The sequence below is a fragment of the Arachis ipaensis genome, chromosome B1, assembly GCF_059453495.1.
Source record: "Arachis ipaensis isolate K30076 ecotype BB chromosome B1, ASM5945349v1, whole genome shotgun sequence".
NCBI lineage: Eukaryota > Viridiplantae > Streptophyta > Magnoliopsida > Fabales > Fabaceae > Arachis > Arachis ipaensis.
This window is the reverse complement of record NC_142436.1, coordinates 112707578-112722151: the sequence shown is the minus strand read 5'-3', so window position 1 is coordinate 112722151 and position 14574 is coordinate 112707578. Positions and strand designations below refer to the sequence as shown.

Sequence of the window (14574 nt, the reverse complement as noted above, 5' to 3'; positions counted from 1 at the left end):
GGAAGGAGAGGGGAGAAAGAGAGAAAGAGAAAGAGAAAGAGAGAGAGAATGGAAAAGAGAGGAGAAAGTAGAGAGATATGGGAGAGAGAGAAAGAGAGGAGAGGGGAGAGAGAGAGAGGAGGGGAAAGATAGAAAAAGGGGAGAGATGATTAGAGAGAGAAAGGGGAGGAGAGAGAGGAAGAGAGAGAACGGAGGGAGAGAAAGAGGGCAAGGAAAGAGAGAGAGAGGGGGGAGAAGTGAGAGAGCGGAGAGAAGGAGAGAGAGAGAAGGAGAGAAAGAGAGAGGGAGAGAGAGAAAGAGGAAAGGGGAGAGAGAGGGAGAGAAGGATAGAGAGACAAGGGAGAGAGAAAGAAAGACGAGAGAGAGAGAGAGAGAGAGAGGGGAGAGAGAGAGGAGGAAGAGGGGAGAGAGGGAGAGAGAAAAAGAGGAAGATAGGGAAAGAGAGATAGGGGAGAGAGAGGAGGAGAGAAAGAGGGAAAAGAGAGAGAGAGAGAGAGAGAGAGAGAGAGTGAGAGAGAGAGAAGCGGAGAGAGAAGGAAAGGAGAGAGGAGATAAAGAGAAAAATGAGTTAGAGAGAGAAGGGAGAGAGAGATGGGGGAAGGAAAGGGGAGAGAGAGGGAAAAGGGAGAGAAATAGGGGGAAAAGAAGAGAGAGAAAAGGGGATAGAGAATAGAGAGAGAGAGAGAGAGAGAGGATAGGGAGAGAGAAAAGGAGAGGAGGAGAAAGAGGAAAATGAGAGAGAGAGAGAGAGAGGAGGGAGAGAGAGAAAGAGAGAGAGAAAAAGAAGGGAGAGAGAGAGAGAGAAAGAGAGAGTAAGGGGGAGAGGGAGGGAGAGAGAAAGGGAGAGGAAGTGGAAGATAGAGAGAGAGAGAGAGAGTGAGTGAGAGAGAGAGAGAAAGAGTATGTAATTTGGTTTTAAAATTAAGTTTTGATTTTAATTTGGTTTTGGTTTTGGTTAACCGGTTAAAAACCGGTTTTTTTTAATTTGGTTTTGGTTAACCAATTCTAAAAAATTTGGATATGGTTTTTAAATTGTTTCATTAAACTGGTTAACCAAAATGTGGTTATGGTTTTTTAACCGGTTAACCACATTTTGGTTTTTTTATGAACACCCCTATGCATTGCAATACGGGTGGATGGTTGATAAGGAAATCATTTATGAGCTGGGATTTCAAGTTAAAAAGACTGAGTGCCCCGAAATCACATAGAAGATAGAAAAGAGAAGATGGGAACTCCTCACTGACCCGGTCATTAAGGTGAATGCAAACCTCATAAGAGAATTTTATGCAAATGCGGTTCGATATGATAAGAAGGATGAGTCGTACACAAGCTTTGTGAGAGGAAAGATGGTGGACTTTGGTCCCATGAGTGTCATGAGGGCATTGAAGCTACGGTCTATACAGTTTGAAGAAGAAAGCTATTACTCAAGATTGGACAACCCCAATTATGACCACATTCTGCAAGATATTTGTGTACCAGGAGCTGACTGGGAAAGGGGTGCGGGAAATAAACCCAAGTTCATCAAGAGAACAGATCTCACTCCTGAAGCCAAGGGGTGGTTTGAGCTAGTGAGAAGGTCTATTCTCCCAGCTGTAAAGAACTCGGAGGTGAATGTCAAGAGAGCCACAATGGTTCACTGTATACTGAAGGGAGGAGAAATCAAGGTTCATGAACTCATAGCTGATGGTATTAGAAAGATGGCAGAGAAAAGCGACTCAAGAGGAACGTTAGGTTACCCCAGCACTATTTACCGAATATGCAAGAAAGCTGGGGTGGTTTTTGAAGATGAGAAGCCCATGTGAATAAAGGAAGGCATCCCAATAATTGTACGAAGGATGAATGCTGCAGCATCCCCTTTGCCTCAGTGGAAGCAAAGGAAGAGGACAGCACCTCAAGTAGTGGAAGGACAAGTCTTAGAGGGCCAAGCACAACAGACCTTGGACATGCACCAATTACAGGAGGCCATTGATGGCTTGTCTAGACAATATTTGGAAAGCCAAGGAGCACAGAAAGAGCTTCAACTACAGATAATGGGGCAGCAAGAGGAAACACTCTCAAGATGGATGACTCAGCAAGGTGAGTGGCAAAGGCAAATGATGGAACAGCAACTAAGTCAAGGACAACAATGGGGAGAAACATTCAACAGGATGGAACAAAGGCAAAACGAGCAACAAGAATCCACCCAGAGGCTAATCAACATCCAAGCACATCAAGGGGCAAACATACATGAGATGCATCGAAGACAAATAGAACAGGCAGAACTATTGGACGAGCAAAGGACATTCGCAGAAGGAGTTTACATGAGCGAAACAGGACATCACATAAACACTCAAGCCAGGCTTGGCTACTTAGTGGGACAGCTGCCAATATTGCATCCAGGAATAGCCAGGTATGACGAAATGAAGGATGATTTAGCACGAAAGGAAAGACAAAGGGTGGAAGAGAGTCATGAGTCAGTGAGGAAGGCACTTGAGAATTGGAAGCAAGCAAGATTGGCACGGATGCGAGGAAATGCAAGAGGAAACAAGGAGGACAAGCAAGGAAAAGAGCATGGACATCCACAACAGTAAAAGGTTGTCGAGTTCCTTCTTTAGTTCACCTTTCTCTATGTTTTAAATAAGGAAGATCTTGTATGAAATAGAACATGCTTCCATGTTAGTTTAAATTTTTTTAAATTCTGTCTTTTAAGTTCTGAATAGGTCTAAGTGTGCTAGTCTTTATGTCACTGCATCCCTACTTTACTTACTTGTATGCCTGTCCCTTTTAATCAAATGAAGAGAGAATGTTTATGTTTCAAAAGACCAGAGTGGAGTTCATATTATGGAGTACATTCATGAGTTTGTGGTATGATCATAAGTTAGCTAAGTTGGTTCAACCATAAGGTGGGATGACAACTATCTGGCTTGAATACTTTGCTTTGAATATACTCATGAGACTAAGTATATGACAAGATCCTAATAAGAGAAAGAGAAAAGAATAATGAAAGTGGAAAAACAAAAGAAAAAGAGTAAGCAATAAGTCTAGGCACCAATGGGTTTTGATCTTAAGATATGTGTCTGTGGTGTTCCTGTGTGAGGGATCTACTTGGATGAATAAGCTCTTAGGGGTGCTTTATCACCTGGTAACTTGGGTTAACTAACCCGGGATTATCAGCTGAAAGTCCATTATCAAGAGTAACCCTCACCACAGAGCATTTAGTAACCCAAGGAGGTGCTGGACACCAAGGTCTCAAGAAGGAAAATAAATGAACTATATGCCTGTGGTGTGTATGTATGGGGGAGAGACTTGAGGGAGTAAGTCCTTAGGGGTGCTTCAACACCTAGCACCTTGAACCAACTGGTTCGGGAGTGTTGGCTGAAAGCTTATCTTAAAAAGTTGCCCCCTTACAGAGCACTCAGCCTAAGAACACCAATAAGCTCTGAAATGACAATAAAGGGATCAATGAATAAAAGTCTCATGGGATGTAAGTAAAGTAAGTGTTTTAAGACATGATAAAGGTCTGAAAGGCAGGAATGAACCTAAGTTGCTATGCATGAAACCACCATAAAATCAGTGATATGACTTCCACAAGAATGACTCATTGCTCTTGGCATTCCATTCATCATTCTCTTGTTTCAGTACTTGCTTAGGGACAAGCAAGCTTTAAGTTTGGTGTTGTGATGCCAGGGCATCTTGGCCAGTTTCACTGACCTTTTCTTTACTGTTTTTAGGTTAGTTTCATGCATTTCCTTAGGAAATAAGCTAGTTTTGGGTAGATATTCACTTACACCTTGATTCAAGCATACATTGTGCATTTTACATTATTTCATGAGGATTTTGCATGAGTTTAGTGACAAATTGTATGTTGCATTACCCATGACTTGGACTAGAATTTTGATGCACTCTATTGCTTGATTTCAGGACCAAAGGAAGCAAGGAATGGGAGGTAACTTGCAAAGTTAATGAGAAAAGTGATTGCCAATAACGCTCTCGAAGCCATCATTGACCACGTTAAGAGTCACGTTAACTAAGTTAACGTGAACTCTAACATGGAGAAGGGAAGTTGAGCCAACGTTAGTGACACTTAACATTGTCACTAACGTTGGCAAATGCTCATAAGTGGCCACGTTAGAGTCCACGTTAACTTAGTTAACGTGGCCTCTAACGCTAAAGAGGGGAAGAAACACCAACGTTAGTGACATTCAACATTGTCACTAACGTTGGCCTAAGGAGAAATATACCACGTTAACTCCCACGTTAACTTGGTTAACGTGGGAGCTAACGTAAGAAGCAAGAGTGGTCGACAACGTTAGTGACACCCAACATTGTCACTAATGTTGGAAGCAACCACACAACCCCCCAAGGAGCCACGTTAACTTCCACGTTAACTTAGTTAACGTGGAAGCTAACGTTAATGAGTGAAAGAATGGCTAACGTTAGTGACACTCAACATTGTCACTAACGTTGGGGATGGCTAAGCATGGCCACGTTAGAAGCCATGTTAACCTAGTTAACGTGGACTCTAACGTGAGACATAAGGGCACCTTGGAACGTTAGTGACAATGTTGAGTGTCACTAACGTTCTCGAAGGATGGCAAGCCCACGTTAAAGAGCCACGTTAACTAAGTTAACGTGGGCTCTAACGTGGGAACAAAGGGGGCTTTTCAAAGTTATTGGGAATGTTAAGTCTCAATAACGTGTGCGAAGGACTTAGAGGCAACGTTAGTGGCAACGTTTGTGCCACTAACGTTGAAGTTAACGTGGCTTTTACTTAGGAACGTTAGTGAGAAAGTTGATTGTCACTAACGTTCTCGAACTTATATTTTCACTAAACGTTAACACCCCTAACGTCCTGAGCTAAAGTCTCTGCCCACTTCATATTTTCTCTCTGCAAGTAAAGCCAAGCCCAAATGAAGAAGAGAACTGCTTCAAACTCAAGATCCAAAGGCCCAAGACTTGAAGAGCCAACTAGAAGCTGAGAAAAGTAGTATATATAGGAGTAGCTTTGAATTGTTTAGGAGTTCTGGAAGTTGGAAAAAGAGAATTACTCTCTGTATTTTACTTTCTCTGCAATTTCTAGTTCTATGATGTATTCTCCATCTTTCTTTTCATTTTCTAGAGCTATGAACAACTAAACCCCTTTCATTGGGTTAGGGAGCTCTGTTGTAATTTGATGGATCAATACTAATTTTCATTACTCTTCTTCTATCTTTTCTCTTCATTTTACTTGAAAGCTTTCGATCTTCATCCAATTGAGTAGTTATCTTGGAAAAGAAGCTATTCAAACTTGGATCTCTTTTGAACCTTGAAAGAGGAATGAAGAGATCAAGCTAGAAATGCTTTCTCATGCTGGACCAAATTGGGTTTGGATGGGTATGTGACTATAACCCTCTCAATACTTGATTTGGGAAACGTATGTGGTATAATCAGTGACCATACTTCATCTCTTCTCATGAGAAATTGACCAAGGAATTGGCTATTGATCAAGATTTGAGAGATTGAATTGCAAGAAATTGTAATTCAATCACTTAAGATTGCCAAGGAGATCAATGAGTGCATTGATTGAGGAAGAGATGAAAATGAACTTGATCCGGAGAATTGCAACATCTCCTAAGCCCAATGAACTCCCCATCTCTGATCTTACCCATTCTCTTTAATTTCTGCCATTTACTTTATGAGCAAATCCCCCATTCCCATTTACAATTCTGCAATTTATTTTCAGTCATTTACTTCCAGTCCTTTAATTCTAGCATTTACTTTTCTGTTATTTACATTCCCGCCATTTTATTTTCTGCAACTCTCAACCCAAATTCTGGATTCGCTCAACTAGAACATTCTTTTAATTAAAGTTGCTTGATCAATCAATCCCTGTGGGATTCGACCTCACTCTATTGTGAGTTTTTACTTGACGACAAATTCGGTACACTTGCCGAAGGGAGATTTGTTGAGAGACAAGTTTTTCTTGCATCAAGTTTATGGCGCCGTTGCCGGGGATTGATTGTGCATCAACAATGATTAAATTGGAAGATCACTAGATTGAGCATTTTTATTTTGTGAATTTCATTTTCTGTTTGTGTGATTTACTTTTGTTTTAGTTAAACTTCTTCCCTTCCCCCTCTACCCTTTTGTTTTTCTTTGTTATTTTCAATTCTGTTTGCTAACCCACTAACTATTTGATATATTGCATCACCCACAACTAACAGTAATTCTGACACAAATACTTTCTGCACCTATCTTTTCTTGCTTGCACTTGATGGTTGTATGACAGGGAGAAGAAGCGGGGCTTCAACTTCCTTCGATTCTGAACCTGAGAGGACCTTCCTTAGATTAAGGAGGGAGGCAAGAGGAAAGAAAGTGGTTGGTGCTGAGGAAGAAGAGGAATTCTTTGAACCAAACATGGAAGACAACATGGAAAACCATCATGAAGAAGAGGATCACAACCATGGGGGAGGAGGTAGAGCAAATCATGCTGGGGAGGATAGAAGAGTTTTAGGCTCTTACATCAATCCAAACCCAGCAAATTGTGGAAGTAGCATCCAAAAGCCAACAATCCATGCCAACAACTTTGAACTTAAACCACAGCTCATCACCCTTGTTCAGAACAACTGTTCGTTTGGAGGAGGTGTTCAAGAAGACCCCAATCAACATTTAACCACCTTCCTGAGAATATGTGACACAGTAAAGTCTAATGGTGTTCATCCTGACGCCTATAGACTGCTCCTATTTCCATTCTCACTTAGGGACAAAGCAGCCAAGTGGCTGGAATCTTTCCCAAGGGAAAGCTTGACAACTTGGGAAGACGTGGTGAACAAATTTTTAGCAAGATTTTACCCTCCTCAACGAATCAATAAGCTGAGAGCTGAGGTCCAAACTTTTAGGCAACAAGATGGTGAGACTCTATATGAAGCATGGGAGAGGTTAAAAGACCTAACAAGGAGGTGCCCACCAGATATGTTCAACGAATGGGTGCAGCTGCACATTTTTTATGAAGGGCTCTCTTATGAGTCAAAGAAGGCCGTAGACCATTCATCCGGAGGATCTTTGAACAAGAAGAAGACTATTGAGGAAGCCATAGATGTTATTGAAATAGTAGCAGAGAACGACTACTTCTATGCTTCTGAAAGAGGGAACACAAGAGGAGTAATGGAGCTAAACAATGTAGATGCTCTGTTGGCCCAAAACAAGCTCATTACCCAGCAGCTGGCTGGCCTCACCAAGAAGATGGAGATGAACCAATTAGCAGCAATCTCAACTTCATCAACAACCCAAGAAGGAGTGAATGAAGAAGCAGAGGGGAGTCAGGAGCAAGCCAACTACATTGGGAATTCACCAAGGAAAAACTATGATCCATACTCCAAGACCTACAACCCCGGATGGAGAAACCACCCAAACTTTGGGTGGGGAAGTGAGCAAGATCAAAACCAAGACCAGAGACGTTACACCCCCACAACAATACTTCTCCACACCCCTATCAAAACCAAAACAGCACATCTGCTCCGAATCACTCATCAATTGATGACAAGCTCTCTAAGATTGAAGCCTTACTTGAAGGAATATGCCAAGAGATTCAAGAAAATAAGGTGTTCAAAGAGGAGGTGCGAGCCAATATTAAGAACCAGGGAGAGACCATCAGAAAGCTGGAATTCCAGGTGGGATATTTAGCTGAGAAGATTCCCAAACCTACTGATAGCTTCCCAAGTGACACGGAGAAAAACCCCAAAGGAGAAGCAAAGAAAGTAAGATGGGAAGATTGCAAAATGGTCACTATGAGTGATCAAGAGACTGAAGACAAGCAAGGCAAACTTTGCAAACAACCTGAAGACAACTCAACAAAGGAGGAGGATAGAGATCACCAAGAACCAGAAATCTCACAACAAGAGCTGCTGAAGCTATATTCACCCTTCCCTCAACTGCTCAATGGTGCTGTGGGAAAGAGAATATACTCAAGGTTCCTAGACTTGTTTACATCTCTGCATGTAAACGTACCACTCATCAAGGTAATTCAACAAATGCCTGCATTCATCAAGTATATGAAGGAACTTCTTCCCAGGAAAAGCTCACTCAAAGGAGGCCAGACTATAGTGATGAACAAGGAATGTAGTGCCCTTATTCAACCTGAGTTGCCTACAAAAAGAAGAGACCCAGGGAGTTTTCACATCCCTTGTGCCATAGGTGAAACTTTGTTCGATAGAGCACTATGTGATTTGGGGGCCAGCATCAACTTACTGCCCTTATCCCTGGTGAAGAGGCTGCAGATCAATGAGATAATGCCCACAGATGTAATCATCAGACTGGCTGACAAAACTCAAAAGCAAGCAATAGGAGTGGTGGAAAATGTGTTGCTAAAGGTTGGGAAATACTTTCTCCCAACAGACTTTGTCATCCTGGACATGGAAGAGAGTCACACTCACCCAATCATATTGGGAAGACCATTCCTAGCTACGGCCAGAGCACTTATCGATGTAGAGAAAGGGGAGCTAATATTGAGAATCCATGATGAATGACTCAGCTTCAATGTTTTCAAACTCTCACAAGAAACAGAGCAAGAGGACAAGGAACTAAGCACAAATGATAATGAGACACTGAAGGAGGAGACAATCACTGAAACACAGCCAGTTCATTCTGAGATTCCCTTAATTGATAAACAAGGAAAACAGCAATTGCCACAGCTCAAGGAAAAGTTGGAGGAACCTAAACCTCTAGAGGCAGGTGAAGACAGCATCGCAACTCCTTTAGAAAAAGAGGTCACCAAGGGGAAGGCAACTTCAAAAAAAACAAAGAAGAAGGTACCAAGGAGGTGGAGGAACAAGAAGATCCCTACGGAAGACTTCTCTCCAGGGGATAGAGTTGTCTCAGCTTACTTCCCAGATATTCCCCCTAATCTCCCTACTGTACCATCTCAGTTACCTAAGGTCTTCACTATCAACAGAGTTCTTTCCCTGGAGCATGTGGAGATCATTGATCCAACCAATGGATATAAGTCCACAGCAAGAGGGGAGGACTTTAAGCACTACCAACCACCCTGATGAGGGAAAAACGTCAAGCTAGTGACGCTAAAGAAGCGCTTCTTGGGAGGCAACCAATGTTTTATATGTTTTTAAAATAATGAATAAATCAATGTTTATGAATTTCAACCAAAACTTGACAAACACTTGGTGAATTCTTTATCATGCAGTATATAGTGAAGAACAAGTTTGGTGTTCAAAGCAAACCAAGATGCATGCTAGTCTTGGGAGCTTTGAACAAAACTTTTCATCACATTGCTTCAAACTAAGTTTGGTGTCACCCCATGGTGCCACCAAAATGCATAAGGATACACAAGTAATTAGTTAGTTGAAATTCATAAATAAACAAACTCTTTTTCTTCTATTTATTATTCTAGCCATAGAGTTCGATTTTTATGATATTAATTTCCTTATTTTAAATCTTTATAGGAAAAGAAAAGAAGCATAAAAAGGGATGGATTGGACAACTAAACAAAGAAGGATCGGACACCACAAAAGGAAGGGCTACACACTTGTTCTAAAAAGGGAATACATTGGAAAATGTTGCCATGCAACATTGGAAAAATGGAACCCCTAAAAGACCGAGCAATCTCATTCATAAAGTGATGATCCTTGTCTTTTATCCATGCATCACCCCAACCGTCTATCAAGCAACCACTCAATCAATCCACACCCTCCACTCTCTCACAACTTCTCTATATAAATGACCCTTGTTCCGTACCCACCTTCATTGTCATTACCCAATCTTCACCACTCTCCATTTCGGTACAAGACACTCCCTACCCCATTAAAAACCTTTTTCCCACCTCACTCTCTTCATCGCAATAAAACCTTAAACAACCAAAAATCTCCACAACTTTGCCACCTTCACATATTAACTATCATTCATGGCATCTTCGGGTTCTAAAAGAAGGAAGGGAAAGGAACCCATGGAAGAACACCCATATGATGAAAAGAGATTTAGAAGCTTGCATCATGCATTGCAATACGGGTGGATGGTTGATAAGGAAATCATTTATGAGCTGGGATTTCAAGTTAAAAAGACTGAGTGCCCCGAAATCACATAAAAGATAGAAAAGAGAAGATGGGAACTCCTCACTGACCCGGTCATTAAGGTGAATGCAAACCTCATAAGAGAATTTTATGCAAATGCGGTTCGATATGATAAGAAGGATGAGTCGTACACAAGCTTTGTGAGAGGAAAGATGGTGGACTTTGGTCCCATGAGTGTCATGAGGGCATTGAAGCTACGGTCTATACAGTTTGAAGAAGAAAGCTATTACTCAAGATTGGACAACCCCAATTATGACCACATTCTGCAAGATATTTGTGTACCAGGAGCTGACTGGGAAAGGGGTGCGGGAAATAAACCCAAGTTCATTAAGAGAACAGATCTCACTCCTGAAGCCAAGGGGTGGTTTGAGCTAGTGAGAAGGTCTATTCTCCCAGCTGTAAACAACTCGGAGGTGAATGTCAAGAGAGCCACAATGGTTCACTGTATACTGAAGGGAGGAGAAATCAAGGTTCATGAACTCATAGCTGATGGTATTAGAAAGATGGCAGAGAAAAGCGACTCAAGAGGAACGTTAGGTTACCCCAGCACTATTTACCGAATATGCAAGAAAGCTGGGGTGGTTTTTGAAGATGAGAAGCCCATGTGGATAAAGGAAGGCATCCCAATAATTGTACGAAGGATGAATGCTGCAGCATCCCCTTTGCCTCAGTGGAAGCAAAGGAAGAGGACAGCACCTCAAGTAGTGGAAGGACAAGTCTTAGAGGGCCAAGCACAACAGACCTTGAACATGCACCAATTACAGGAGGCCATTGATGGCTTGTCTAGACAATATTTGGAAAGCCAAGGATCACAGAAAGAGCTTCAACTACAGATAATGGGGCAGCAAGAGGAAACACTCTCAAGATGGATGACTCAGCAAGGTGAGTGGCAAAGGCAAATGATGGAACAGCAACTAAGTCAAGGACAACAATGGGGAGAAACATTCAACAGGATGGAACAAAGGCAAAATGAGCAACAAGAATCCACCCAGAGGCTAATCAACATCCAAGCACATCAAGGGGCAAACATACATGAGATGCATCGAAGACAAATAGAACAGGCAGAACTATTGGACGAGCAAAGGACATTCGCAGAAGGAGTTTACATGAGCGAAACAGGACATCACATAAACACTCAAGCCAGGCTTGGCTACTTAGTGGGACAGCTGCCAATATTGCATCCAGGAATAGCCAGGTATGACGAAATGAAGGATGATTTAGCACGAAAGGAAAGACAAAGGGTGGAAGAGAGTCATGAGTCAGTGAGGAAGGCACTTGAGGATTGGAAGCAAGCAAGATTGGCACGGATGCGAGGAAATGCAAGAGGAAACAAGGAGGACAAGCAAGGAAAAGAGCATGGACATCCACAACAGTAAAAGGTTGTCGAGTTCCTTCTTTAGTTCACCTTTCTCTATGTTTTAAATAAGGAAGATCTTGTATGAAATAGAACATGCTTCCATGTTAGTTTAAATTTTTTTAAATTCTGTCTTTTAAGTTCTGAATAGGTCTAAGTGTGCTAGTCTTTATGTCACTGCATCCCTACTTTACTTACTTGTATGCCTGTCCCTTTTAATCAAATGAAGAGAGAATGTTTATGTTTCAAAAGACCAGAGTGGAGTTCATATTATGGAGTACATTCATGAGTTTGTGGTATGATCATAAGTTAGCTAAGTTGGTTCAACCATAAGGTGGGATGACAACTATCTGGCTTGAATACTTTGCTTTGAATATACTCATGAGACTAAGTATATGACAAGATCCTAATAAGAGAAAGAGAAAAGAATAATGAAAGTGGAAAAACAAAAGAAAAAAAGTAAGCAATAAGTCCAGGCACCAATGGGTTTTGATCTTAAGATATGTGTTTGTGGTGTTCCTGTGTGAGGGATCTACTTGGATGAATAAGCTCTTAGGGGTGCTTTATCACCTGGTAACTTGGGTTAACTAACCCGGGATTATCAGCTGAAAGTCCATTATCAAGAGTAACCCTCACCACAGAGCATTTAGTAACCCAAGGAGGTGCTGGACACCAAGGTCTCAAGAAGGAAAATAAATGAACTATATGCCTGTGGTGTGTATGTATGGGGGAGAGACTTGAGGGAGTAAGTCCTTAGGAGTGCTTCAACACCTAGCACCTTGAACCAACTGGTTCGGGAGTGTTGGCTGAAAGCTTATCTTAAAAAGTTGCCCCCTTACAGAGCACTCAGCCTAAGAACACCAATAAGCTCTGAAATGACAATAAAGGGATCAATGAATAAAAGTCTCATGGGATGTAAGCAAAGTAAGTGTTTTAAGACATGATAAAGGTCTGAAAGGCAGGAATGAACCTAAGTTGCTATGCATGAAACCACCATAAAATCAGTGATATGACTTCCACAAGAATGACTCATTGCTCTTGGCATTCCATTCATCATTCTCTTGTTTCAGTACTTGCTTAGGGACAAGCAAGCTTTAAGTTTGGTGTTGTGATGCCAGGGCATCTTGGCCAGTTTCACTGACCTTTTCTTTACTGTTTTTAGGTTAGTTTCATGCATTTCCTTAGGAAATAAGCTAGTTTTGGGTAGATATTCACTTACACCTTGATTCAAGCATACATTGTGCATTTTACATTATTTCATGAGGATTTTGCATGAGTTTAGTGACAAATTGTATGTTGCATTACCCATGACTTGGACTAGAATTTTGATGCACTCTATTGCTTGATTTCAGGACCAAAGGAAGCAAGGAATGGGAGGTAACTTGCAAAGTTAATGAGAAAAGTGATTGCCAATAACGCTCTCGAAGCCATCATTGACCACGTTAAGAGTCACGTTAACTAAGTTAACGTGAACTCTAACATGGAGAAGGGAAGTTGAGCCAACGTTAGTGACACTTAACATTGTCACTAACGTTGGCAAATGCTCATAAGTGGCCACGTTAGAGTCCACGTTAACTTAGTTAACGTGGCCTCTAACGCTAAAGAGGGGAAGAAACACCAACGTTAGTGACATTCAACATTGTCACTAACGTTGGCCTAAGGAGAAATATACCACGTTAACTCCCACGTTAACTTGGTTAACGTGGGAGCTAACGTAAGAAGCAAGAGTGGTCGACAACGTTAGTGACACCCAACATTGTCACTAACGTTGGAAGCAACCACACAACCCCCCAAGGAGCCACGTTAACTTCCACGTTAACTTAGTTAACGTGGAAGCTAACGTTAATGAGTGAAAGAATGGCTAACGTTAGTGACACTCAACATTGTCACTAACGTTGGGGATGGCTAAGCATGGCCACGTTAGAAGCCACGTTAACCTAGTTAACGTGGACTCTAACGTGAGACATAGGGGCACCTTGGAACGTTAGTGACAATGTTGAGTGTCACTAACGTTCTCGAAGGATGGCAAGCCCACGTTAAAGAGCCACGTTAACTAAGTTAACGTGGGCTCTAACGTGGGAACAAAGGGGCTTTTCAAAGTTATTGGGAATGTTAAGTCTCAATAACGTGTGCGAAGGACTTAGAGGCAACGTTAGTGGCAACGTTTGTGCCACTAACGTTGAAGTTAACGTGGCTTTTACTTAGGAACGTTAGTGAGAAAGTTGATTGTCACTAACGTTCTCGAACTTATATTTTCACTAAACGTTAACACCCCTAACGTCCTGAGCTAAAGTCTCTGCCCACTTCATATTTTCTCTCTGCAAGTAAAGCCAAGCCCAAATGAAGAAGAGAACTGCTTCAAACTCAAGATCCAAAGGCCCAAGACTTGAAGAGCCAACTAGAAGCTGAGAAAAGTAGTATATATAGGAGTAGCTTTGAATTGTTTAGGAGTTCTGGAAGTTGGAAAAAGAGAATTACTCTCTGTATTTTACTTTCTCTGCAATTTCTAGTTCTATGATGTATTCTCCATCTTTCTTTTCATTTTCTAGAGCTATGAACAACTAAACCCCTTTCATTGGGTTAGGGAGCTCTGTTGTAATTTGATGGATCAATACTAATTTTCATTACTCTTCTTCTATCTTTTCTCTTCATTTTACTTGAAAGCTTTCGATCTTCATCCAATTGAGTAGTTATCTTGGAAAAGAAGCTATTCAAACTTGGATCTCTTTTGAACCTTGAAAGAGGAATGAAGAGATCAAGCTAGAAATGCTTTCTCATGCTGGACCAAATTGGGTTTGGATGGGTATGTGACTATAACCCTCTCAATACTTGATTTGGGAAATGTATGTGGTATAATCAGTGACCATACTTCATCTCTTCTCATGAGCAATTGACCAAGGAATTGGCTATTGATCAAGATTTGAGAGATTGAATTGCAAGAAATTGTAATTCAATCACTTAAGATTGCCAAGGAGATCAATGAGTGCATTGATTGAGGAAGAGATGAAAATGAACTTGATCCGGAGAATTGCAACATCTCCTAAGCCCAATGAACTCCCCATCTCTGATCTTACCCATTCTCTTTAATTTCTGCCATTTACTTTATGAGCAAATCCCCCATTCCCATTTACAATTCTGCAATTTATTTTCAGTCATTTACTTCCAGTTCTTTAATTCTAGCAT

General features: G+C 41.4%; 1 non-coding gene across 1 annotated transcript; it reads right to left on the bottom strand.

Annotated features, from left to right (window-relative positions):
• Positions 1-6828: 6828 nt before the first annotated feature.
• LOC148577965 (small nucleolar RNA R71) lies at positions 6829-6935 on the bottom strand. The gene has a single exon (XR_015903789.1). It is a non-coding gene; the product is annotated as a small nucleolar RNA R71 (small nucleolar RNA).
• Positions 6936-14574: the final 7639 nt, after the last annotated feature.